The sequence below is a fragment of the Bemisia tabaci genome, chromosome 8 (genome assembly GCF_918797505.1).
Source record: "Bemisia tabaci chromosome 8, PGI_BMITA_v3".
NCBI classification, from domain to species: Eukaryota; Metazoa; Arthropoda; class Insecta; order Hemiptera; family Aleyrodidae; genus Bemisia; species Bemisia tabaci.
This window is the reverse complement of record NC_092800.1, coordinates 6357772-6383907: the sequence shown is the minus strand read 5'-3', so window position 1 is coordinate 6383907 and position 26136 is coordinate 6357772. Positions and strand designations below refer to the sequence as shown.

The window sequence follows — 26136 nt, the reverse complement described above, 5'->3', positions numbered from 1 at the left end:
ATTCAGGTCTACTTGGAATCGAATTTTACATCTCATAGCTTTTCTGCACGCAGCGTTTGCCTGATATGAAAAACAGCTTTTTGCATAGGAATCAAAACATGTTTAACCTATTTTTTCCTCTCAACTTAATCATTAACGAGAAAGAACACTAATAAATGGCCCGAACCGTACGTAATAAGGTGGAGAAATAGAGCTGGTCAGTCTCATTAGAGCAAATACATTTTTTGACTCTAATTGAAACATTTTTGGAACTTGGCTATATTCTCCGTGCGAAACGGTGTGGACCCAGCACCATTCTCCACCTTCTCAATCACCAATATATTGGAAAAAGTGCAATTAGTTTTCTAACTACAAAGATACACCTAAATAACCCGCATATTTCAACCAAAAACACAAGAAAACAGGTAATCGGGGCTAAAACAACACTACACTATGCTTGGGACTTTTAGGGTGGTTTCAACCCTCTCCTCGACCAGGAAACAAAATTATGTAAATAATTATAATAATTTTTATTTTAATCATTTTTTTTTTGTTTTTTTGTATCCTAGTCGTGAAAGGGTTTGAAACCAGCCAAAACGTCCCAGGCTTTGCGTTTTGTTGATTTAGCCTTGATTAAATGTTTTCTTGTGTTCTTTAGTTAGTTTTCTAAGCTATTCCTACGTTAGCTAAGTTCTATTTTTTGTCGAAAACGGAAAGTTCTGAGTTACTTGTTCTGCTGGGAGGGAGCTCATCATGTGTCTCCTTAATTTTGGTTTAGCTTTCAACACGTCACACAATAATTTACTATTTTGCCGACGATTTTTCGAGCAGCGAGAAAAAGATCAGAGTCATGTTTGAGTTAATATTAATGAAATTCATAGAAAAGCGCGAACAAACTCTGGCACTTCATGATTGTGTTTCCATATTTTATCTCTCACCGAATACCTTACTTTCCACACTATGCACTCCTGCAATAATGTCGGCAAAAGAATAGACGACCTCTAATTTAGAATGCACCATTTTTTCTTCAGTTAGCCTCTGGTTTTACACTTCTTCTTGACGCCAAATTTAGTTGAAATATTTTCGAGTAATCCATTCGACAGAATGACGCAATTCAAGGAAAGTAGTATCGAAGTGAAGTAATCACTGACCTTATCGTTTAGAAGAAATCAATTTTGGAAGTTCCAAGTCGAGCGTAACATCCTTGCTACAGCAAATCACACCACAAGCACAATCGTCAGTAAGTTGAAGTTAATTTCCGAAAATTTCCACTTTTCATACTATTTCCACTCTCTTGAAACTCGCCTGCATTTCTCTGGCTTACACTTTCCCATCTCAAAAATTCGAATTTATGATCAAATAAACAACATATTGGCTCCACCCGGAATCAGCCTATCCGTCTTTTTCGTCACTTACTTTTCTTTTAAAGAATAATTTGTTACACCTGACAACGACGCAATAAATGATTTTTGAAATTTCCCCTGAGCTTTCACCAGATTGTGAGGAATTCCGTCTCCAAATATCATCGCCAAAAATTGCCCCGTTAATTGCTAAAAAGCGAGGAGTCCCAAAATGAAGCTACGCATGATGCAGTTAGACTGATTTCGACCAAAGCTGTTCGCCTGACACACTTGAAGACTTCTAAATCACACGGTAAATATAGTCGAGAACTACGTTTGGTCCAGAACCCTCGCAAACTTCCGTAATAACGTCATATCTGCCGATTGCATCGAACTTTAGGGAGATAATAATTTTTTCCGTAAACCACGTGCACGAACGATTTAAGGGTTGAAACAGAGGGTGGAACTACACATACCGTACCGGTTGAACTCTTTCGATTTTCACCGAAGACTGACGGGATTTTGAATATCGAGTCCCGTTCAACCCCGAGTTGACCTTGCGATCAGTCAAGGGTTGCATCACTTTCACTCGAGCCCTTGCGCAAGGCCTAATTATTCAGGCCCCGGCCTTGTTTTGACCGGAGCGGCGTTCGGACAATGGTTCGCCGTGTAAACGCAAACCAGCTCCGTTACAGCTAACCCGTGTTGAGTCAAATAGGATCGCGGTATCCTTTCCTTCCAAACAACGCGGAGAAATAAAATATTGCCTTTTTGGGTCACTTTTTGTTAAGGGTTTTTTGGTGTTCACTCGCTTGTCCTATCGTGCTGCGTTGCCACTTCTTCGGGATTCCTTTGTCGGATGAATACTCAATCAACTTAGAACTAGTCATTTATTTCTAAATTTCGACGGTGAAAGTTGAATTAAACGTGGTTCAATTGCGACTTTTCAAACCCTTTCTTGTGTATTTTTTTGTTTTACATGGAAAACCAATGTACTTTACTGTTCGTAGACTTTATGTAATTTACGTTGCGCGGTTTTTTAAAGCGACTTCTGCATTTCCAAAGCTGTAATGAAATGATTAAGTACTAAAATAACATTACGGCCTGTTTCAATTGATGAACATTTCAACGGTTCTACTGTTCAGGAGCAGAAAATCAACCACTCCATAGCACTTCCATGGAGCTTTTATGATGATTTTCAAACATTTTTTATAACTTCTTATCTTCAAACCTATAAAGCACACAAAAAAGAAACGTTGATAAATCAATTAATTGTCTCTGAAAAACTACAAGTAAATAAATACTTAAAAGGATTGATTTTAAATGCCCAGCGAGAAGTTATACATTTCGAGGTCCTAAAAATAAAAATTTTACTTGAGCGCAGTTTAGGGTAAATTAACACAGAAACATGAGCTGAGTAAGTGTTGGATTGATAATAATGCACTTCAGAATTGCTGCAAGCTTTAAACTTCCTTGAGGGCAGCTTCAATTCGGAACTTCATTCACACTTTCCTAAGAACCTGTTTCTTTTCCCTGTTTTCTTTCCCTTTTTTCTTTTTATCATAATGTGTCATTCACAGGTTTATGATTAGAATTTCGCCCTCATATCTAAGTTACCACCTGACAAACAACTCTCGAACCTGTCGCTCTTGTCCTGGAGCCAAAATAAAAAATAATAAAAACTACAATATCCTACAATAATATAACCGCAAATATTCTCATTAGACCAATGCAAAACTTTCTCAACCCTTATCAGAAACGTCAGGTGCCTGCAGCCTGAAATTTTGGAATTTAAAGATATTAACTCTTATTATTCTATTGATACTTACTATGCACCAGCAGTCCCTTGTCATTCCGGCTTTTCATATTTTGGATTATTCCCACAGCAGCTAGAAATGAAGATGTAGCTACATGGTATTGTAGATCTTGGACGTTCGACATGTTTTCAATTTTGATTATCTCTTCCAAAATAATGGTGCCGTACACATTTTCTCTGGTTATTGCTCTGTTTGAAAGAGTGTTCTGCAGAATCGCCTCTTAAAACTGATATTATATTGCACACTTATTGGTAAATAATAATATTGATACTTCATAACCTCATATACCTCATAAATATTGATACTTACTCTGCACCAGCAGTTCCTTGTCATTCAGACTTTTTATATTTTGGATTAATCCCCCAGTAGATAGAATTGCGGATGTAGCTACATGGTATTTCAGATTTTGGACGTTCGTTGGACTATAATTTATAATGTCCTAAGATTCGAGAAATTGGTGTGACAATCGTCACCTAGCTTGCTTAAAATTTCGTATCAAAATGGTCCTTCCAGTATTTTCCTGTCTCAATCAGGCGAATTTTATTTGATCCAAACGGTATAAAATTTTGCGGCAATATCCGCACCCCGCTAATTTTAGCAGCTGGAGCCGAGATTTGCGGTCCCGGCTGACGAAGTTCGGAAGAACATCCGAATCCTCGTTAGAATCTGCCAAACATTCGATGATTTTGCCGAATTTCGGTAGTAGGGACTGCAAATCTCTGCTCCTGCCGCTTAAATTCTGGAGGCGCGGACAATGCCGCAAAATTTTATATCGTGTATCCCCGTGTTATCGTGTTATATCATTAGGCGATAAATGACTTTAACTCATGTCTGACCCGATGACATTCCTCAGATCGTCAATTCATTCGGGGTCTTGAAAATGAATTTTCTCCAGTGCAGCGGGGTGCGCCATTTTATTTCGCCAACCGACCGACGAATCGCCTCGCAGCGCGAACCGAGAACAAAGGACGCACATCAGCGAGTGGAGCATCGCGCTGACACGCCGCGCCGAAAAGCGCTCTCCATTTTGCGTGCAAATATGCGCCTCCACGGGTTTCGCGAATCAACACTCGGGCGCACAGTGGTACGAGCCAAACGAAGAGGTCGGACATGGATTTTTTGGCTAAAATATCAAATTTTAATGTTACATTTCGTCAGAAATAGAGATGTTGCATGTGTGAGGAATTTGCGATTTGACTGCTGATTCTTACGTAAAAGTTCGCGAGAAACACGATGGTGCCCACTGGTTTTCTCTGAAATCAACTCCCAAGCTCGAAAAAAGCTCTCAAGTTGAGGCCAAAATGGAGGGGATATCCCACGCTACCCTGAGAGTCTACCTCTATATCAAAAAAAACTCTCCGTGCAAAGATAGGGAGCAAATGCAATAGCAGTAATGCCGTGTTTTCAGTTTTGGAGTCCCCAAATAAAGTGGCAACCCTACTAATGTATTTGCTCCCTATCTTTGCACGGAGAGTTTGTTTTGATATAGAGGTAGACTCTCAGGGTAGCGTGGGATATCCCCTCCATTTTGGCCTCAACTTGAGAGCTTTTTTCGAGCTTGGGAGTTGATTTCAGAGAAAACCAGTGGCACCGTCGTGTTTCTCGCAAACTTTTATGTAAGAATCGTCAGTCAAATCGCAAATTCTTCACACGTGCAACATCTCCATTCCATTTCAAGGGGTGTTTCTGAGAGGAAATTCCACGAATCAACTAATGGAACCACTCATAGACTTTTTTGTTTCATATTTTTTAATAAGCTTTAAAAGTTTCCAGATTTTGTCTCGCTTCTCCTACTGATTCGCTCCAGTGTGGGGCGGATTGGCCGATGGTCAGCGCGGCATTCTTGAGGGTGTTTCGACGAAATCAGTATTCACGTTTCGCTCAACAACTCCTAAAATAGTCCTCGCTATTTCCTCGCCGGTCGGAGTCGGAGCGAATGCCTCTCGGTCTCCTCGCCCCCCCTCCCCCCTACATGCCCTCCTCCGCCCGTCCACGCACCCAGAAAATTAGAAAGAGAGGGGCCGCGGATCCGGGGGAGCCAACCTCGGGCTCCCACCAGCCGCCCTCTCCCCCCCGTTCTGAGACGCCGTTTGCCGCTCATTCTCTGGTTTTGAACGCCAAGCAACGTTGCCCTATGCTATTGTAAATGGATGGAATATCGCGCAACCAAGAGGCGTGTAGCTCCGTGTAACCATCCAGCTTCTCATTCCTTGAACAGCTCATTTCGGGTCGTAGATTCAAGTTTTTCCGGAGCAGCCCGCGACAATGGTGACAAGAGGAATATAAGAGAGTGGGCGGGAAACATGGCTAAAATGCAAAAAATAAAACACCCGGAACGTTTCGGCTTAAAACTGAGTCATTTTCAGTCGGAATAATACAATAAAAACTAGGAAATTGGGTTTTTTGGGATCTTTGGCCACCACCATGTAGGTCTCAGAAACATGGCTAAAATGCAACAAAAAAACACCCGAAACGTTTCGACTTAACTGAGTCATTTTCAGTCGGAATAATACAATAATAACTTAAAAACTTGTTTTTTCTCGGATCTTGGCCACCACCATTCAGGTCTCAGGTCTTATGATCGATATTTTAAATTTTTTTTTTGTATTATTCCGACTGAAAATGACTCAGTTTTTGAGTCGAAACGTCTCGGGTGTTATATTGTTGTATTTAAGCCTTTTTCCCATTTTCCCACCTTGGTTTTCGTTTGCTCCATGAGGTCCTCGATGCAAGAATAGTAAGAGGGCTACGCGCGGAATACACAAAAATTCGGTGCCTGCTAACTTCATAGATTTTTTGGTATGATGTCTCATGCGATCGCCGTGAAAGGATGAATTTTAAAATCGGGCCTTCGGTGTGACAAATCTCGGAAATAGGGTCTGAAAATAGCATTTTTTTGGCAGTTTTTCGAGCATCATCGAGTGGGAAAATTCTAACGATAGGGGTACGAAAAAATCTCGCTTGTTTCATTCTCTACTTGGTTGCTCCCCTTAAATTAGATCCTAAGCTTGGTAATTCACGTTAGGGTTTTTTTTTCTTCAATCGAGCAGGTAACTTTCGCGCATCCAGAGCCTCAAAAGCGTGCCACTTTACGCCAGCCATGCAGTATGGAAAATTTTTCGGCGTTTGCGTTATCCGCAGTTTCCGAGAAAGTCACCAGGTTCGCCTTCATCTGACAATATAGGCAAAAACGGCCACTCGGGAGCATCAATAATTGTATTCGCACTGCGGTGTCCGGCGTTGTCCCAGTATCAAATACCGGAGAAAGCAAACTTTTTCGCCCAGAGCCATCATGATTCAACTACAGATCTTTCCGATGTGATCATTAAAATGTGTCAGTTATTTTTGGTCAGAAACAAACCTCTCTTTTGCTCAAGTTGAAGTTCCCGTCAGACCCATGTAGCAATATCGGGCTGGTTGAGTGTATTTTATTCATTAATTTTATGTATTTTTGAATTTATTCATTTTGTCTTTGAGGAGCTTAACTGTGATAAACTGTTGGTACTAGATCCGACTCTTACCTTACCCACCCTGGAAAAAAAAAACACATTGGATCTAGAATCCAGACTCTTAAAAACATCACAAGAAAAATACTCTTGATTCAATCAAATTTGAGCTTAAATCAAGAACCAAGCCTCTTAATTTAAGCGGATTTCCTTTTAATTTAAGTTTAAATCTGATTGAATCAGGGTCCTTTTTCTTGTCAATGTTTTCAAGAGTCTGGACTATAGATCCAATGTGTTCTTTTTTCCAGTGTAATTCGGAAGATCCGCGCAAGGTAACTCGCATCGGATAAATAGCGAAACCGCAGCCCTACCTCTCGTCAACAGGTCACGCCGATGTGTGATACCCGATGACGTTAGTCATTTTTCATGATATTTCACGAAACGCGCTAAAATCAAATCAGTAGCATCACTATTCGTAAGTGATAATGGGACCCTCAGTAGACGTTTTGCCCTTAAATAAATATTTAAAACTTATTCGTCTCGAACGTATAATTACAGTTTGTTGATAGATTCTCTCTGCGAAAGCTGAAGCTACAATGCTACATTTACAAACAGAGAGCAGAAGAGGGTTTCACTCGTTTTCTTCACTATCAGTCACCTCAAATGTAGTTGACAGACATAAATAGCAGTTTGTTAATACTCCGTAACCCCTCCGCTCGTTTGCCAATGAGTTTTATATTCCAATTGCATCGACCAAGGCTCTTGAAGTGTTTATTTGGCGTTTGAACTTAAAATTAGGTCAAGCACACTAGAGTAGGATGCAAGTGTTTTTGGTTTACGTATTTACAGTCTCGGAGACGCACTTCCTATTCCTCCGGTACGGTAGAAGACATCTTTCGGTGCCCGTAACAGACACAATTTTCGAGGAAGCCATCCGAATAGCCTTCAATGTACAGTATAGGCAAAATTGGGCACTCAGGAGTATTAATAGTTGTATTTGCATTTCGTTGACCAGCAATCACTAGTTTTTGAATACAGGTCGCGTACACCGAAAAATTTCATGAAATTTTGTTACAATAAAAAGAAAAATTACGTGTGTTCAGTAGGTAGATAGTATGTCACTCCGGTAATCGTGATGGATTTGATCTGAGAGGGGCAAAATGACTCTTTGCCTGACTCAGTATTCAAAAAGAAAGGAGACAAAATAAAGAAACAATCATGAATTTCTTCCCAATGAGAAGTGATTGAGAGAATAATATTGAAAATAATCTTTGACTCGAGTTTTATGAGCACCAACCACTCGCATCCTTAATGATGCGTCGGACAATTTTATTTAAAATAAACATGTACATGGAAATAAATGCTTCAACATGTGCAGTGGCGTGAATGTTGGGCGGGCAGGGCCCGCATTGCGAAGGGGCGGGGGGGCATGGCTCTAAGGGTCCAGTCAACTACTGGAATTTTCTAGATTTTGTTTTAAAAATCTCGTAATCCAGTGTGGGGAGTAATGAGGGGGCCTAGAAATCCAGTCTGCAGGTGAGGCTCGCTTACGCCACTAGACGTGTACCATTCACTGGAAAAAAAAACCACGTTGGATCTAGAGTCCAGACTCTTAAAAACACCCACTCGAAAAAATACTCTTGATTCAATCGGATCTAAGCTTAAATCTGATTGAATCAAGCGTATTTTTTCTTGTCAATGTTTTCTAGAGTCTGGACTCTAGATCCAACGTGGTTTTTTTCCAGTGTTCCTCCGAATAATGTTTAAAAATACTTCATCGAATTTGAACTTTTGCTTCCCAACTCCATGAGTCACGAACGGGTAAATCCACCCAAATACTCCAATGGAACTAAATTCTAGCTTCTGGAGTCTTAATGAGTCACGAATGAGCAAACCCGCGTCTCACGAAATCAAAAGGCAAAACGGTGTTAGGCGTTCAATTATGCAACAGCGATCCTGCCAGCCTTTTGTGAGCCAACGTCGAGGCACTTTCCCACTCCAGTTTAGGGAAATGATCAGCCTGTGTTTATATTTAAATCATTTCTGTGAAAACATGCCCCGACTCGGACTCACTTTCAAAGCCTCCCTTTCACAGCGCTGCATGTGCGACTGATTTTATTTATGCTCATCAGTTGAAAGAGAAAGGACCGTGGCTCGGGGGTTGGGAGACGAGGGTAGGGGGCAGCATCCCTTGCTTCGACCCCGCCAAGGTCCTTGACTCCGCTATGCTAATGACCCCCGGCTCGAAAGGGAAGGTGACCCCATGTGTTTCCAGCGACTCAAAAGGATTCTTCGTCTCAAAGGAAGTTCGGGTCCGTCCGATTTGAATGCCCTTCCAAGGTTCGGACCCCCCCGAAAATGAAAATAAACCCAACGCTCGTTTGCTCGATGGCCAGGCAGATTCGTCTCGTGGAAATCAGCCCCGAAAATACCCTTACTGCTTTGGGATTTATTTTTATTGTTCTTTTATTTTTGGCAAGGAGGCTTTTGCATGCATAAGTGTATGGCGTTTGATGCAATTGAAATTACTGAAATCAACCCTTAAGCAAGATATTTAATGTGTCTTGACGCGTGAACTCAAACCTCCCGCTCATGAAATTGCAGCGGTCTACGTGAGACAAATCGCATACTAATCGTTACCGTGGCAGTCTGTAAGATACGAAAATATGGCAATCTCGACCATGACGCATTGGCTCAGCTACAGAAAATTTTTTATACTTGGGAAAAAAAAGGGTGGGAAAAGCACAATTCTCGATTGAGCAGCCTCCCGGAACCGTTGGAAGGCGCGATTTAAATCACGTAGAGTATTGCGTATCTTGTGACCCGGCAAACGTAATTTCCTGTCACTAATATAGGATGTCTAGCATCAGGATTTTCCCGATTCTATCAAGATTTTAGGTCAATCAGGATTTAATCCCGATTTCATCAGGATTTGAAGAAAGTCGGCTGTCCGATTCTAATTTTTTTTATGATTTTGCAGACGCTTAAGCAGAAATTTTAATTTTTCTCCGCAAAAAATCAGGATTTGGTAAAATTATGAAAGCAGGACTTGGTAGTCAAAAATCAGGATTTCTCCAAAGGAAGAAAACTAGACACCCTGAAATGTGAAATAAAAAAGTAAGTATCTTAGCTAGAGTTGATTTTCAGTAATTTTAAATGCAAAAATCGTGTTCTTCGTGAAAATGCGGCGAAGAAGTACGTAACAGAATGCTGAAATCAGAAGTTTTCAGAGAGCTGCGTCGCGCGTCGCGGAGGTATCCGTAATGTTATCACTGCAACTGATTCACCGTCACGTAAACGGATTTTAAAAACAGTTGAGAACCGTGCGAACCTGCATTCTCAATGTCCGATAATGGTGATCCACCGTCATGCACTCTCATAATTTATCTCGCAAAAACGTTTTGGTTCAGCAAGCGGTCCGTTGCAGCATAATTTTTATGACCGCGCCCCGAGCTGTGTATCCTTCAATCAGAGTTACTCAATCACGGTTGCCGCTTTGCATAAGATGTTTTCTTCGATTCGATCTATAATTTTACATTGCAATAACTTGTTATCATATTAGGGTGGAAATTTCTTCTCCCGCGTATGATTATTTACGGAACAAATTAAAGAGCCTCTTGTGTATCCTTCATATGGTGCCTCGGATATCCATGAACCTGGATTGACCAACACGGAAAAAAAAATATTTGCTAAAATGGCAAAAAATGGTTTTTGATTTCTGCATTTCGCTTTTTTTGCTAGAATGCCCACCTTCCTGTCGTCCTGTATTACAGCAATGTTTTTTTTTCCGTGAAGACACGTAAAATCTCCAGGGAAAGAAGAGAATCCACCAGAGATTGGTGGTGAATTTCTTTGTTCCTCTACCCTCCGAAACGATGTAGCAATTATGAAAGATGAACATAATCATGGCATATGAATCAGTTGTCAACTCAGAATTCTCAAAATAAGTTTCTAGACCTAATACGTTCATACTGATATGAGTGACGTTTAAAATTATAAAATCTGACGCATGAAAAACCTAATTTTAATTTTGATGCATCTCAAACATTACAAGGCATCATCAGTATAGCTTTAAAAAGTCGGATTAAACATATAGTAATGAAAATTATTGAATTATTTCCCAAGCTGCCTGCTAAGCATAGGAGAGAGTTCATCTCCGCCGTTATGTGTCGCAGGCAAATACATATAGTAAAATTAGCCATTTCTCCAAATATCCAGGCAAATAGTCAAATTTTGACTTTTCATAAAATTTAGTTAACTTACGGCGAGGAGCTGACAAGTTACCAATATTTTCGGAAAAATAACTCATCCAGTCTACGAACTCTCCATGTTCTTTCATTTTCGAATTCCTCTGATGTGTTTACATGATAAAACTTTAAAAATTATGTATTATGACACGCTAATAATCTCAAGATGAATGTTTGTTCAGGAGTTAAAAATCGTTCAAAATCCTAATGTATGATGCATATATTTGTAGAAATAAATAAAGGATAGAGGGAAACAAAAATATATTCAGATAAAGCGCGCAGAAAGAAATCACCATGACTACAAATTTTGATTATTCTCAACAATATTTACCGAAAATTCTTTCCTACAGGAGGAATGAATTATTTATTTGACTGAAATTAGGAAAATAATCATAAGTTCAGTCTAAATAAGAATATTTAACCATATCCGCGTAGGCATTTGACAAAAATCCGGAGTTTACTATCTGCCTGCGACACTAACATCGCGAATCCACGATATCATAATTTATCTCAAACTTTGCAACCATGAGCAAACTCGGAACACTGTCCTATTAAAACATTAAGAATTCCTCGTCAATAGATCATCCGCGGCATGTAATTTCCGCGTTTGTCGAGGAGACCTGTCAGCGACGATGTAAGGATCCTCCATTGCACGTGTACTTGTAGTCATTACTGGCTTGGCATTTACATCATGTGAATGAGTCCCGGACAAAGCTGTTTATAAGAAGTTTGATTTATGGTTTTACACCTGGAAGAGTCCCCCATCTCACTGATTTATGCTCCGTATTCCTGGGAATTAATTACTTATTATCGAGTTAATGAAGTTGCTACGAATGCACATTGTACTCGGTGGCACTATTGATATAATCAGCGAACTTAGCATAAACGAACAACATTGTCAAGATCATTTTCTACCAATGGAAAAAGGAGTAGAGCTTTCATTACAAGAGCCTTGCGAATCGATACGTAAATGAGGCTGACGCTTATATTTCTCAGGAGTTCGTTAAAAACAGGAAGAATCGAACGATTTTTATTTTCTCTTTAGAGAAAACGGGAGTTAATAAAGCTTGTTTTGCTTTTCGCGAATGAAGCAGCCACTGTAGTAAATCATTTCGGTGTACCGCCAGCCATCTCTGAAGCACCTGTCTCGTTTGGATCCAGTGTTATCGACTTTTCTCATACATGTAATTGAACGTATTATTTGTGTACATCCCACGACTCGCGCTCCATTTTTGCATTGACAATACCATTCAGTAATTCCGAATGCGTGGTACTGTATCCACAAGGAATACTTTTCAGACGACACGTGACGACTCTGCACTTGAACTCGAACTACATCATCACACTCTTTGTGGGTTAAAAAGTATTGTTAAAGTAACTACAGACCATCATCAGCTTTATGTTCTGTTGTGTAGGATCGCGCTTGTTTGAGTTGGTACACTCCCATGGTGATTTGTGCTACGTATTTGTGGTAAAAGGAACCGTGTGCGTAGGATTTTTGTAACATAGTTCCTTTTAGCCTAAACATGTCAAATTCATCAGCTGCCTTTCTAATCGTTGCGCTCTGTGTCTTTTTAATAATCTAAGCGTAAATTGTATTCATTTAATTTTAGGCATGACAGGTTTAATGTTTTAGTAAACGTCACTTTTCATTTTACCGATTCAACGTTTCGGGCTTGCTTCGACAAAATGCAGCCTAAATGACAGAGACGCATTTCTTTATCGTGGTTAGTTGCATGAGTACAAACACATTACAGGTTCACTGAGACCTTTTTAAACAAATTCTGTCAGCAGGCGTAATGATACTGTTTTAAATTTGGTACATCTCAGCTCCTTGAACATGTCGGCGCAGAGGTGAATAAAATGTTGCGTCGATTGGGATTGAAGGAGTTTCGTACGTCGCGTCTTAAACCTCGGCGCGACTCGTGCGCTATCCACTTGTTCGTGCTACGAAGGGTTTTTTCGGTAGCAGCCGCGGGATTATTTTCCTGATCGGTAATGTACTGATGCACAAACTCATTGGCAGGTATCTAAAAAGACCGCTGAATTATTTATTAGCACGCGTCTGCACTCGAGCCCTCCCCCTCCCCCGCAACTAGTTCAGTCGGCAAAATCAGGGGGGGGGGGGGGCGGCCCGAGTGCGGGTACCAAATTCTTTCCTCCAAGCCTCTCGGACTTTTCCGAGAGTGCATATCCGCCAGAGCTCACAAATTCAGTACACGTTACACAATTCAACACATAAGTTCAATGCATAAAATCAGTGCACATTACACAATTCAATCCACTAGTTCAATGCACAAATTCAGTGCAGTAGCAACACGCCTTAAAGCATTTATACAATAAAATTCACAATGCATTAATACAGTAATTTAAACCGATCTCCGATGAGGGAGGGGACATGGTAAGCCCCCACAGTAAAACTGTGAGAGGGCCCTGCTCACTTTATTACAAGTTTAAACAACGGTAATTTTTATCCAAATTTTTCTGATCTTCGCATGAAATCCGAGGAATCATCATGAAATTTTCAATCTTAATTGCCCAAGATTCTCCTGATAAATAGAAAATTTGGCAACACTGGAAAAAAATAAATTGTATCTAGAGTACAGACTCTTGAAAACATTGACAAGAAACTGGACTCTTGATTCAATCAGATTTAGGCTTAAATCAAAAGGAAATCTGCTCAAATTAAGAGGCTTGGTTCTTGATTTAAGCTTAAATCTGTTTGAATCAAGAGTATTTTTTCTTGTCGATGTTTCTAAGAGTCTTGACTCTTTTTTCCCGTGAACATTGAAATGGAGTTGCGTTTCTCCGTCCGGGAAAGGATGATATGGCAACATTGGAATGATTTTGTTCTCTTCAGCGTGGCGGAGCCGCTGAAATTCATTTTTTTTTCTTTTGCAGAGCGAATTGCGATCGATTCATCAAGGCCTCCCATACGATTCCTGAGGCTGATTCCCACCGAAATTCCGGCACGTCTCAGTCTAGACGCTAACCTCCACGCCAAGTTCGCCCAGTTCCAGTGGCGTGGCTTACTTTGCGATCTATTATCGATCGATCTGCCATTGAAACCTATGGAGAAATATCGATAAACAGGGTGTTGGCCGGGTACACCTTGATTATCGATCCTTTACCATAGCTTCAAATGGGGAAATCGATGATCGATCATCACGCCTCGCCACTACGCAGTTCCCCAAGTCTGCCGTGCTAAGGAAAAACGCCGTTTGAACCTTCAGGCGTTGCCAAATTCCCTTTGATAAAACGCGAATTTCCTGGTAAACTTATGAATATTTTCCTCCCAATTTTTCAGATCATTTTGTTCGCAATTTCATTTAAAGATTCTGAAAATTTAAAGGGAAAATATTCATAACTTTCCTCGAAAATAAACATTATATCGAAGGAAATTTGGCAACTACCAAATGTCCATACGGCGTTTTCCCTTACGGCGGCAGAAGTGGCGGAGGATTTTTGCATGAGCTAAAACCAGGCGCGCCTCTAACGAAGCCATAAAACCATTAGCTCCACGTCGGGGCACGCGTTCGTCATGTTCCGTTGCATTCGGCCCATAAAACCCTCCGCCACCCCCGCGACCCGAGCAGGGCTCCATAAAACACCGAACGATGCCGGCGTCGGGTTGGTAGTCCTGCGTTCCCGCCGGCCGGCAGGTTGGTAGCGCCGATCCAGCGTGCGGGATAAATGGACGTATCTCTATCAAACGGAACTATGTGCATTATGACGTGAGCCTTGTTACGATGTTATTCTTATGGGTCTCAGGGCTCATGTCTTAATGCTCTTAGTTCCGTTTGATAGAAATACGTCCAAATCAACCCCGGTTCCGGCGAGCGCCGTTCCGCGGCACATCATTGATATTATTTGTTTACTTACATTTTTATTGTCATTGCCGCTGATGTAATGATAGGTGGGCTGTTAAGTTCGGTTTTATTGTTTGACACCGCCACGCGGTGGCCGTTTTACAGCGGTTGTTCGGGTCGCGTCAAGTCGGTACTTGACTCATTAGGGCATGGAAATAAAAGATGTGCTCGTTCATGAATGAAGTCTGCGGTCTCTCGCGGGTACTGGAAGTCTGTCCGAAATCGCGCGTTACTCTCATTTTTAAATGTGGAGATGAGAGTGAAACTTGTGGAATGCTTCGGGCCCATGTTCCGTTATCGATGGGAAATTGATTGTTTTACCTGTTTTGAAAAATGAAACTCTTGAAAACTTGTTGACTTTCGAGGTGACCATGAGGCATTCAGGGGGTTGGGGGAGGGGGGGGGGGGCTTGCCATCCAGGAATCACTGTGACAGTGCTTGTACCGAGCAAGGAGCCCTTCGATGGCCTGAGAATTTTCGTTTAAGATTGGGATGCATCACGGCGAAACAACCTATAATGGGCCACTAGCAAGCACTAAGCTACGTGTTTTATTTTTAATATTTCACGAGGAAAACAAATCACGTAACGTGAAGTCTGAAAATAAGATTCTGAACAAGATGTGTTTTCTTTCAACATTGGGTGAACGGCAGAAATACAACAGGGCCGGATTTTCCTACTTGCCGCCCATGGGCCGCCTGTATTTTGCCGCCTCCTTCTCATTCGTTTTGAAACATCAATAAAAACCATCAAGTGAACGTGCCAGCGGGGGAGGGGTGCATAAGACGCGTTTACTCGTGTTGAACACATTTTTTGGGAAAGCCCTGTCAACACTACAAGCAAAAGGTCACGGAACTTTGCGCGAAAGTCAAGTTTCGTAAACCTATCTCTAATGGACAAGGCCTTCCATTCATAAGAAATGAACGAAAAAATTATGAAAGAACAAACACAAAATTTGGTCTAATGATTTTAACTTCCGCCGCCGCGCCGCGCGACCGCACCGTGTTTGGCGCAATGCGTGAAGTATTCACGCAGTCTTGTAGGCGCTATGCGTTTCGCGCTGGCCGCACTGTATTTGGCGCAACGCGTGAAGTATTCATGCATTCTTGTAGGCGCTATCCGTTTCACGCTGACCACAATAACCGCACTTTGTTTGATGCAATGCGTGAAGTATTCGTGCAGTCTTGTAGGCGCTAATATGTGTTACATGCCGATTGCCGCGCCGAGGGCTTCTTCTTTTCATTTCAAGTCCTCGTCATCATTTCTCCCTAAGTCGCGCCGTTCCAGGCCAAATTGTGTGTTTGGTTTCTCTCTCAACTCGACTAATTAAAGGTGCTGTTTCTTGTATCAGTGCAAGACGACAAAATTAGAAATTACTATACTCTCAGGAATTGAGAGAGATTTTGCAGCCTTTTCTCGTTTGTATTTTTTTTTTTTTTTTTCCAAATCCGATTTTTTTTTATCCCTACATTTTAAAAAATTGCAAAATTTGCCACCCCCTAGATTTGCCGTCATGGGCCGCGGCCCATGTGGCCACCCCTTTAATCCGGCCCTGAATACAAATGGCGTCATTTGTAGAATCGAACTTTCATTTTATCTGTATTCAAGAGACTTGAGTTTATCGTTCAGGAGTTGATTTCAAAACTTCTCGTAGTGTGAATGTGAATGGTTTTCTATGTAAGATTTTGATGAGGAAATATGTGACGTAGTTTTATTCTACTCCAAACCTTGTCTAGTGGTCCATTGCGTCTTAGGGGTACTTGATTTTCACGGTTTTTCCTAAGGAAAATCCTATTGGCTGTTAAAAACCCCCAACCCGCCTCTTGTTTATCAAATTACACTCCTCTTAGTTCAGCCCACACGATAGAATTACATTTTATTTAAAAATTAAAGGGATTTCGTGAGGTAAGAGAATGTCATATCTGTCATTTTTGAAATTCTTTTTCCATCAATTTTTTGGAAACAAATGCGCATCAATACTACTCCTTAATTACAAACTTAATTCTCATCACCATATTTCAGTTTTTTGACGCTCAGATTAATTTGTATTTTACGATTTTCACCCCGCGTTTGGTTGAATGGCAGTTTATTTTCTACCTCTTTTTACCGAGTTAATTATCTCGTCAGACAATATCCTCTCAGTGAACTTTTGCTGTCTAGCCTAACAAATCACACGGAAGGTCACTGAGGGGATTTCTGCGGACGATTTCAACCTCATTATATTATTTTTGTTTTCAAGCCATATTTGCGGGAATGGTCTCCCAAGAAATCAGATACCTCAAACGCGAAGTTTTCTAATTATAAAAATGCCTGCCGAAATTTAAGTATTCAAACCCTAGTAGCTTAATAAATTATTATTTTTGTTTCAGAATCTCAAGAGCAATGGTTTAAAAAATCAGCGACCGTATTATTTTACCTGGTAAGAGTTCGTTTTAAGCCTACACATATATTGATCGATCCACGTTTCCCTTATGATTTTTTTTTGTTTTTCGCCTTTTTAGTTCTTGAACTTCTGGTTTGATTTTTTTTTTTTTTTTTTGCTGCTGGTTCCTTTCCTCGTATCATTCGAAACATTATACAGATCTATTTCCCTGAAATGGACTGTCCTGAAGCTGATTTTGCCCTCTTCCAATGTCAACACACACCAACATAAATTAAAGTCCTGGATTTGTAACTTTTGGGTGACCTAATAAATAGCAATTTAGAATTCCGAATGCTTCCCGTAAATTTTGGACACTTCAGGAAGAGCTTTAGTCGTGAATCAGTTCCTCGCTGAAAGATTGCCTACCCATTTGACTGCAATCGAAGGCTAGGTGCAGAAAATGCTCTTCTTAGTTCTTGGTTGCTGTGTCTCAGGTCTCCGTTAACGTCTCATGCACTATCATTCAAGTCTATTTATGGAATCCGTTCGAACTCTTCCTGAATTTACTCTATGATTTTATAATGCTGAAAACCAAAAAATTCAGGAAATTCACTCAATAGTTTCCATTCTAGAATAGAAATCAGCAGTTGGGATTCTAAAACACCGCAATAAAAAAAAAAAAATTCCTTCTGCACCCAACGCCTCAATTATTATCTTTGAACTCGATGTCTAATCACAATACGCCATGAAACCGAACAACTACGAAGATATAAACACAGAGGTCTGTGAAACCACCCTTCGTTTACGCGTGGTGGGCGAAAAGAAATGAGAATCAATACGTCTTCGGAGGATTTGAATTCCCGCCAGAACTCAGTAGGACCTAACACAGAGTGCGACCTAGCGGTGCCCCGTTGAATCCCATGTCTCCGCGTTTTCACAGCAGAGTGCTCTAGACGTTTTAACGGAAAACGTAGACTGTGCTCTCGTTGTCCTTGGCTGGACGAGTGCTGCCTCATGGGACATTCCGATATCCAAACGCTGCTTTACGCTTCGATGACGTCTCGCCAGAGAGCGCTAGCGGTAATGCCCTGCGCGGCGGGAGTTTGGTGCTCATGGGCTCCATAAAGTTTTTCCTCTACGTTTCGACTTTTTTTTCAGCTTTTCGGAAAGTAATACAATTGAAGCACTGGATTCGGAAAGGGCACTTCTTGGGCACGGTGTCTCAGAATCTCCGCTCACATATTATTTATTATAAATGAAGCCAGTTGTATGGAATTCGTAGACATTTTTGCTGAATTTTCTCCGTGATTTTGCAATACTAAAAACGAAAATTTGCAGAAGATTCCTTGATTCGTTTCTTCTCTAAAATATAAATTATTAGTGAAGTTTTTCGGACACCGCAACTATGAAATGTCCTTTTTTTCACCCAACGTCTCACTTTTGACCACCTCCTAAAATTTTTGCGCTCACCTATTGGTGACGTTTAAGTTTTACTTCTCACAATACATCAAGGAATTGACTGTAGGAAGTTATTTGTAGAAAACCGATCTCGAATCCACTGTATATTCCTTTCGGATCCTTGGCATTTTCCAAGATTTGCTGCAAATGCCTCTGTGATTTCGTTTTCATGAAATCCCAGAAAATCAGTCCCTCCGTATTCTTTAGTGGATCGTCTGAATTCCGAGTATCGCAGATGTATTTTCGGACTCGCTCTAATTTATAGCTCATGAATCGCAGACCTTCAGTGGGTATATGTTACTCGAAGAAAAAAAGATGGACCCTAAAAAAGAACGAATTAAATGTATGCATGCTGAGAGAAACTGTTTAAATGAAACAAATCAGAAGGACCGATGTTCATTCAGTACGCGCACCTCATACAAGTGGCGTGGCGTGGCGTGCTTTGCGATGTATCGATCACTCTGCCTTTTCAACATACGTCAAAAGATCGATTATCAGGGTATTCGAGTATCAACGTATGCCTTACTAATCTATTCTTTTCCGTAGATCTAAACAGGAAAATATCGATAGTCGATAATCCGTGCTTCGTCACTGACCTCATAGTCAATTTTGATCCAATTCATTTACAAGTTCTCTTCTAATTCCTCCGAAATGAACATTTCGCTTTGGAGCCGTCCAAATATCACGTAATGGTCTATGGGCGTCAAGTAGAGCGTGACGCTATTTTTTCTTCATGTGCTTAAGGATTGGGACCCGTCCCCTGCTAAAGGGGAGGAGGATGTTACAATTAAGCACAGTGATATTGCATAACTCCCTTAAACTTTGGTAAGAATCATAAACCGCGCAGTTGTAGCAATTTCAGAAGCAAGGAAGATTTTGTTTTTTTTTGGGGGGGGGGGGGGTGTGAGAGGGGGTTGTGATTCCGCGAGAGAGGGTAAATGATAGAAAGTTTTGGACTTCGCTCCCAAAATGTATCAGAGCCGTCCTCTCGTTTACTCCCTTCCTTTGGTTTCTATCAACATTAGTGACAAAAAAACTAAACATGGAATTGCAATAGCTATTTGTGTATTATAAGTAAATTGTAATTTTTATATCCGTGCCAATGCGATAATAGAACTCCGAAGTAAGAAGAGAAGATGCGAATAGAGCCGTAAAGCATCTAAAAAGCAGGTTTCTGCAATCTGAATAGCTCAATTGTCTCAAGTCAAGACAAGTGTAAATACGATGATGAAGTTATTATCAGAGAGTTGACAGGCAGTAAATTTTACGACAGAGTGAATGAATATAAATATCGCGGAATCGCAAGATCACAGCATAAAAACTTAGCGAGGAATTCCTTCATGAAACCATAAGGAGTCAAACAGATCGAGTAAGAACTCATCAAACGGAGCTGCGGTCTAATTATCCTATCCTGTTTCGAATTAGCTCAACGCTGATATAAACACAAACGTTAAGCGTTATTTAGTTTCGTTACCCGGTATAAAACCTCATAATTGTAATTAAAATGATTTTATAACCATTTAAAGAGCAATAAAAATCAACTCAAAGCCCGCGAATTATTTGACCTGCCGAAAGCCAGGACAGACGCGTGCTGTTGCCAGGTTTACTGATAGTTTCGGTTTTATCACTCGCAAGACTAGATTTATTAATGGCCTCCTTTTATTGGGCCGTAGTTTTAACATCCGTTCCGCTTGTCGGCGCATCATTCAGTCGGGTTTATTGAAATTTTACGGGTGGTGAGAGAATACCACTCCTGTAATACCATAACAGCCTGTGTCGATTAAAACGCGACTTAAGTTCCTAATGAAGAACTCACTCGTTGAGCGTTAAAAAGTTCCTTCAATTAGGGGGAATACAACACTCCCTGCGTTGAAGTAAGTTTCAAGGAGGCAACATCTTATGCAATGTCAGTACAACTCACTCAGCGAGATTTGGACAGGGTTGTAATTACACACTGAAATTAATCCAGATGACCATCTGAGGGTAGTCATAACCACTCTCATTCGTAAATATGTAAAACCACCAATCGTGGTTTGTCTATAATAAATAAAATGGCATGTTAGAGTTTTTCAGCCAACGTGCGTTAATTTGCAACAACGACCGTGTGTCCACCGCAATCTGTTGGTGAAAAAATAAAACACTATTTTACGCACTAGTTTATGGTATAGAATATATCTCCCGACCCTTTGAGATGTTAATTTCGTTTACTAAAATACTTCACTAATTTTTCTAAATCATGTGGACACTCCAGATGTCTCTCATCATGTGAACGATTCGATAGCCGATCCATCGGTATTGATAATTTCGGGCTTTTAAGGACGTTTCCTCAAAAACTCTCAGAGCATGCATCACATTACACTGGAAAAAGAAACACATTGGATCTAGAGTCCAGACTCTTAAAAACATCTACAAGAAAAAATACTCTTGGTGCAATCAGATTTAAGCTTAAATCAAGAACCAAGCCTCTTAATTTAAGCGGATTTCCTTTTGATTTAAGGTTAAGTCTGATTGAATCAAGAGTCCATTTTCTTGTCAATGTTTTCAAGAGTCTAGACTCTAGATCCAATGTGTTTTTTTCCAGTGTACGTTTTAGCCCATCAAGTGTTCGTATACGTAAGGTGTACCGAAAAATTTGAAATAGCTTTACAATTACGGTCCGACTTGTATCACAAATCGGAGGGCAAAAAACTTTGCGACTCGCTACATACTTACAAAGTTTTTCAAAGTATACCTCGGTTCAGTCTTGTAAAGCATAAGAACCTGACGGACTGTACCGTGGTGTGAGGCTTGGCGATTTTTTTAAGATACGTCCTAAAATCATGATATTACAAATTGATCGATCTGTCTCAGCGAATTGTTCTTAAAACCACTTTGTTGTTCGAACCATTTTAAGAACCATTGTTATTGCTCCACATGGATTTCAAGTTTTTGTAAGTCTTACTGCGATGGAATGTAACCGTACCTAAAAACGTCTGCTATAGCTCTCTGAAGTTGAATGAATTGTCCGAATTATTTCACCTCTCACTGAAAAAAAAAATTATTATAATCCCAACTATACTCCTGGCTGATTTTGGCGCCAGATATAAGCGTAGTTGCACTAGTCGTGCTAAGGAAAAACGACGTATGAGCCTTCAGCAAACACCAAATTTCGTTTGACAAAGTACGAATTTTCAAGGAAACTTGTAGATATTTTACTACTCTTTCGTGGCGCCAAAATCAGCCAGGAGCATTGTTTGGATTCAGATAATTTCTTTCCATGCGCTCTTAGTAATTTTACGTATTTTTTCAACGAAAAAACTTCAGTTGAAGTCCTTCTGCTTCATTTCGCACGAATATTATTTTAGTAAAAACTGAATGCTCGTCGGTATTTTATTGGTTTCCTCCGAAAGTACCATATACGGCGGCGCTTGGCGTCTCCGAAAGTTTCGGTTGTGAGTAATCCCCAGCCAAGGTTGGATCGGAAGAAGTTGACATCTTTGGAGAATCGGCCCTTGACTCTAGCAGGGAAGGAGACGCCACTCAAGCCAGGTTGAAATTTCCTGAAACCTAAAATAACCGAGAAAAAAACCCAACAATGAAACCAAGAGGGTTAGAATAATAATTTCTCACTATTAATAACTTGCGGAGTCCTCTTGGCTGAGCAGTCGCGTCATAAATTAACTTGAGCTCTGGGACGGCGGTAAATGGCCTACCTCCCCTCTGTCTTCTAAGCTCCTGGTTCTAATGAGTAGGAAAGAAGAGAAAAACCTTTGCCTCTTCGACATGGTATGAAGATCGTACATGATATTCATTCATTTTAAAGCATCATGCAATATCAAGACTGGAGATATAAAGGTTATTACAACTTTATCCTGCGTCTGTAAACTGAATCTCTCATCTTCTGACCTCAGGAGGAAGAACCAAACCACGCTTCCTTCAAGGAGTGAGCTAAATGAACAAAACATTGACTAAAAAATATTGAATTTCATAATAATTAAAGCGTAGAGGTACCATTGGTGTCACCGCTTGTTTAACTCTTATTGAAGGCGTGTGACCTGTAAAATAAGTATAAATTATTTTATATTGCAGCTAAAGACAGAAAACGTAGGTCCTTATCGATATTAATTCACAGGTGTAAGTCAAGTAAGTGCTCTCATTGAAACTTAGTCATGGCGAAACCTGCTAAAAATGCTGTTACTTGTTTCTGCACCGCACTTCAAACCACTTTGAATGTACAAATCAACTATCCAATTTTTATTTATTTATTTTTATGTATTTGCGTATTAAAACGCAGGTTTATTCACCTACTTCCTACGGAACCATCTATCCCTTAATCCGTTCCAACCAGGCATCGCTGTATTAATCTGTACGTTAAATTACCTCGAGTTTATAAACAACGAGCATTCGTAAAATGAGACCCTTCGTGCGTATTCTGGAGCTCCCGGAGATTCCACAGGGATGAAACTACGGGATCGGGATAAGCTTTAACCCCCCGAGCCGGAGGTTGCGCCTTCCATTCAAATGCGACTCTCCCGAGCCGTCTCTCCGTTTTACAACTTAAAACAAAGGCGTCGGGTCTCTCACTAAGACCCCCGCAAATCCTCCCTTACTTTGATCTCCGTTTTCCTCCCTTAGAAGGCCCAAGCTCGGTTTGAGGACTTACGAACGAGAAAGCGTGGATCCCTGCTTGTGAGGGATGCGCCTACCTTCCCACCGCACAAGGAGTTGCCTCGAGGTTATGACGATTCATAACGAACCATGGTTATTTTATCAGATCACCTTCGATGAAGCATCAATGATTGTCATTTATTCAGGGACAGCTCATTTACCAGAAAATTGATTATGAATTGAAATATGTAGAGATAAATGGTTAACATGTTGGAATTTCAAAATGCCTACTTGAAAATTTACGAAAATGTTGAATGTAAGAAACAAATTTCATGCATGTTTTTCTCCTTCCCCCCCCCCCCCCCCCCGCCGTCTGCGGCAAGGTAAAAGGGGAAAAAATCGAGCATTAACACATTTTATGTTATGAAAAGCCTTTTTTCAACCAGTGTATTTTGTTACCCATACTAATAACCGAAAACAATGTAAAGTGCCAAAAGTTACTCACTCTTCCTTGGTACAAATGTACTTTTCTTCTTTTCTGCTTCTTTCTGGACTTCGGTGGTTCCTGAAAAATATAATTAAAAATGAACTAAACCATTGGGATATTATGAGATTTTTTATGACTATATTCTAATAATATTTAAAAACTGGTAGGCTCCTTTGAAAGGTTTAGTTTCCTCTTAATCAAAGCTAATAGGCAAACTGCAACACACATAGAATATGAGGGGTAGAAAAGGAAGATAACAATGTAAGGATGTATTTCCTAAACATGTAATGTAGATACTTAAAAAATTGAAGATAAATCCAAGTAAACAAAAGTTTCTTCCTTCTTACTTCCTGCACGTTCATTTTAGGTGAAAAAATAAATATTGCTCATTAGAGGAGGGGGGGGGGGGGTTTATTTGCTGCGCTTCGCGCTTAAATTAAACTTAGAAGGTGGATCTTTTCTGATAAAATAGAACAGTTTCTATGATACCTAAATGAGTCCCCAACATACATACTATTTCCTTTGGAGCAACTAGGTACAGAGTGGAGAGCCGGCTTCTGTGCTGATTGGGGAGTTTTGGGTGGAATTTCTGGGGGAATCATACTGTTCGTTTGTTTTTCTCAGGGTTGTTATTTCTTTAATTGCATTCTCTGACATGAAAGCTTTTCTGAATTTTAGGGTGCAGTGCGTGTTGGTAGGGTTATGCTCTTTAATGGTAGTCCAAGTTCAGGGAAATCGAATTAAATTGTCTCAGTCTCTGTGATGCCTAAAGTGGAGGAAAAATCTCATGAAAACTTAAAACTCAACACTTTTTGAAAAGAGGGACTGATGAAAATTTTACAGATTATATTTTCAGGTCAACAGAATTAGGCTACTAAAATCACTGACTTAGTAGCTATTTTGGTCCAAAATGGGGGTTTCAAGGGTGCATCACTGGAAAATAAAAACAATACCGAGAAATTTCATTAAATTTTGACGCTCTGAAGCCTTTTTTTTTTTGGCTTGGAAGACTGGTTCAATTATATCTGGTGGGGGTCTGAGTGACCAAAACACGCGTCCGAATGTAATTAATTATTATGTTCTAATTTTTGGAGAATTTTACCCCTTAAAAAAAACATAATATTGAATTGGAGAAAAATTCTGATGGAATTTGTTGAATCTTTTTCCAAATTGAGCGCTAAAAAGTACACTACCTATTTATCCATTCGGGGGTACTTTGTTAAGAAAAATATAAAAAAATGCAATGTTTCGTGATCCATTCGCGGAAATCATAAGTTCGTGGTACAAGCAGCGAACGGGACGTAACCCAAGCTCTTCAGAACCGGCATGTAAAATGGTTTTTTTTGTCACTTTGGAGTTGAACAAATTCGCTGGCTCCTTAGTATGTGCTTTAAGTGCTTCTGACGGGTCGAGGCTGAAACTCAACGGAACAAGTTGGGAGCCAAACCGGTATCTTTCAGCACAGCGCGATGAATCTTCCTTTGGAAACGCGGAACGTCGATTGTTCCCACAGCCAGGTAGATATTTCTGTCCCAACGCCAAGCCATCACTTCCATACCACAATACATACTTCCGCGCGCTTGCTTCATGAGTAATGAGAAGTTACTGTTACCTCGATCAACAAGCCTTATAACCAAGACTTTACTAAAGTGAAGATATTAGGATGAGAGCCAATACGATGTGGTAATACATAATTTAAATCAATGCCTTAAAAAGTTAAGTAATTATTTAAGTATTGGCTCTCATTCTAATATTTTCAATTAATAACGCTGTTCAGCCCAAGATGTTTTAAGACTTCAATAGACTTCCGTGCTAAACCTTAACTCGGTATTGATGAGATTTGAAATCTTACCGAGCACTTAAAGAGCAGGCTTTGAAGTTTAAGGAAAATTGCTGAACACTACCCGAATTTTACTGGCAAGACGATGAAGAATGCTTTTACGTTTAACTAAATTCTGAAAGTCTTGTTTTCCCCGCAAACAAGTTGTGGACCCACCACTATCTTACCACCTTGTTTTTCAAAATTCATAGGATACAGTGAGGTCAAAAGTACGATCAAAAATATTGTCCTCTGTTGATTTTCGATATCGACCCAAGAAACTTTTCGAGTCAATTAATTTTAAAATGTGATCATATATTTTTGAGACATGGATCATCGTTATGTCGATCCGATTTTTAAAATAACTCGAACGAAACTCATAATTATTCATTTATCGGAGAGGTCTCGATGCACGGAACCATTTACCCAGAATTCGCCTTAACCCGGGCCGGGCACATCAGTTAGTGGAAGCTAATGGCGTGCCGTTCTTTGCGATCTATCGATTTTTCTGTTATTCAAACCTATGAAAAAACCTTAATAATGATCGATTCTTCACCATAGCTTCAAATTGGAAATATCGATAATCGACCAATCACGCCTCGCCACTGGTGGAGGCTGAAGGCGTCGAGTGTTGCAAGCCCAAATACGGCCTAATTGGCCCCGAAGTCGACCGGAATCCAGATCCGTCGCACAAGCAACTTTCATTATAACAAGTAACTAACCATAA

The 26136-nt window shown here is 40.3% G+C and overlaps 1 protein-coding gene across 3 annotated transcripts in view; it reads left to right on the top strand.

Moving 5' to 3' along the window:
• LOC109038002 (Homeobox protein abdominal B) overlaps positions 1–26136 on the top strand; it is a 221080-nt gene that overhangs the window by 133145 nt on the left and 61799 nt on the right. For all 3 annotated transcript variants that reach the window (XM_072303176.1, XM_072303177.1, XM_072303178.1), the window contains one exon: positions 17066–17115. The gene's annotated coding sequence lies outside the window, so the exon portion shown is untranslated. The remainder of the gene's footprint in view (positions 1–17065; positions 17116–26136) is intronic.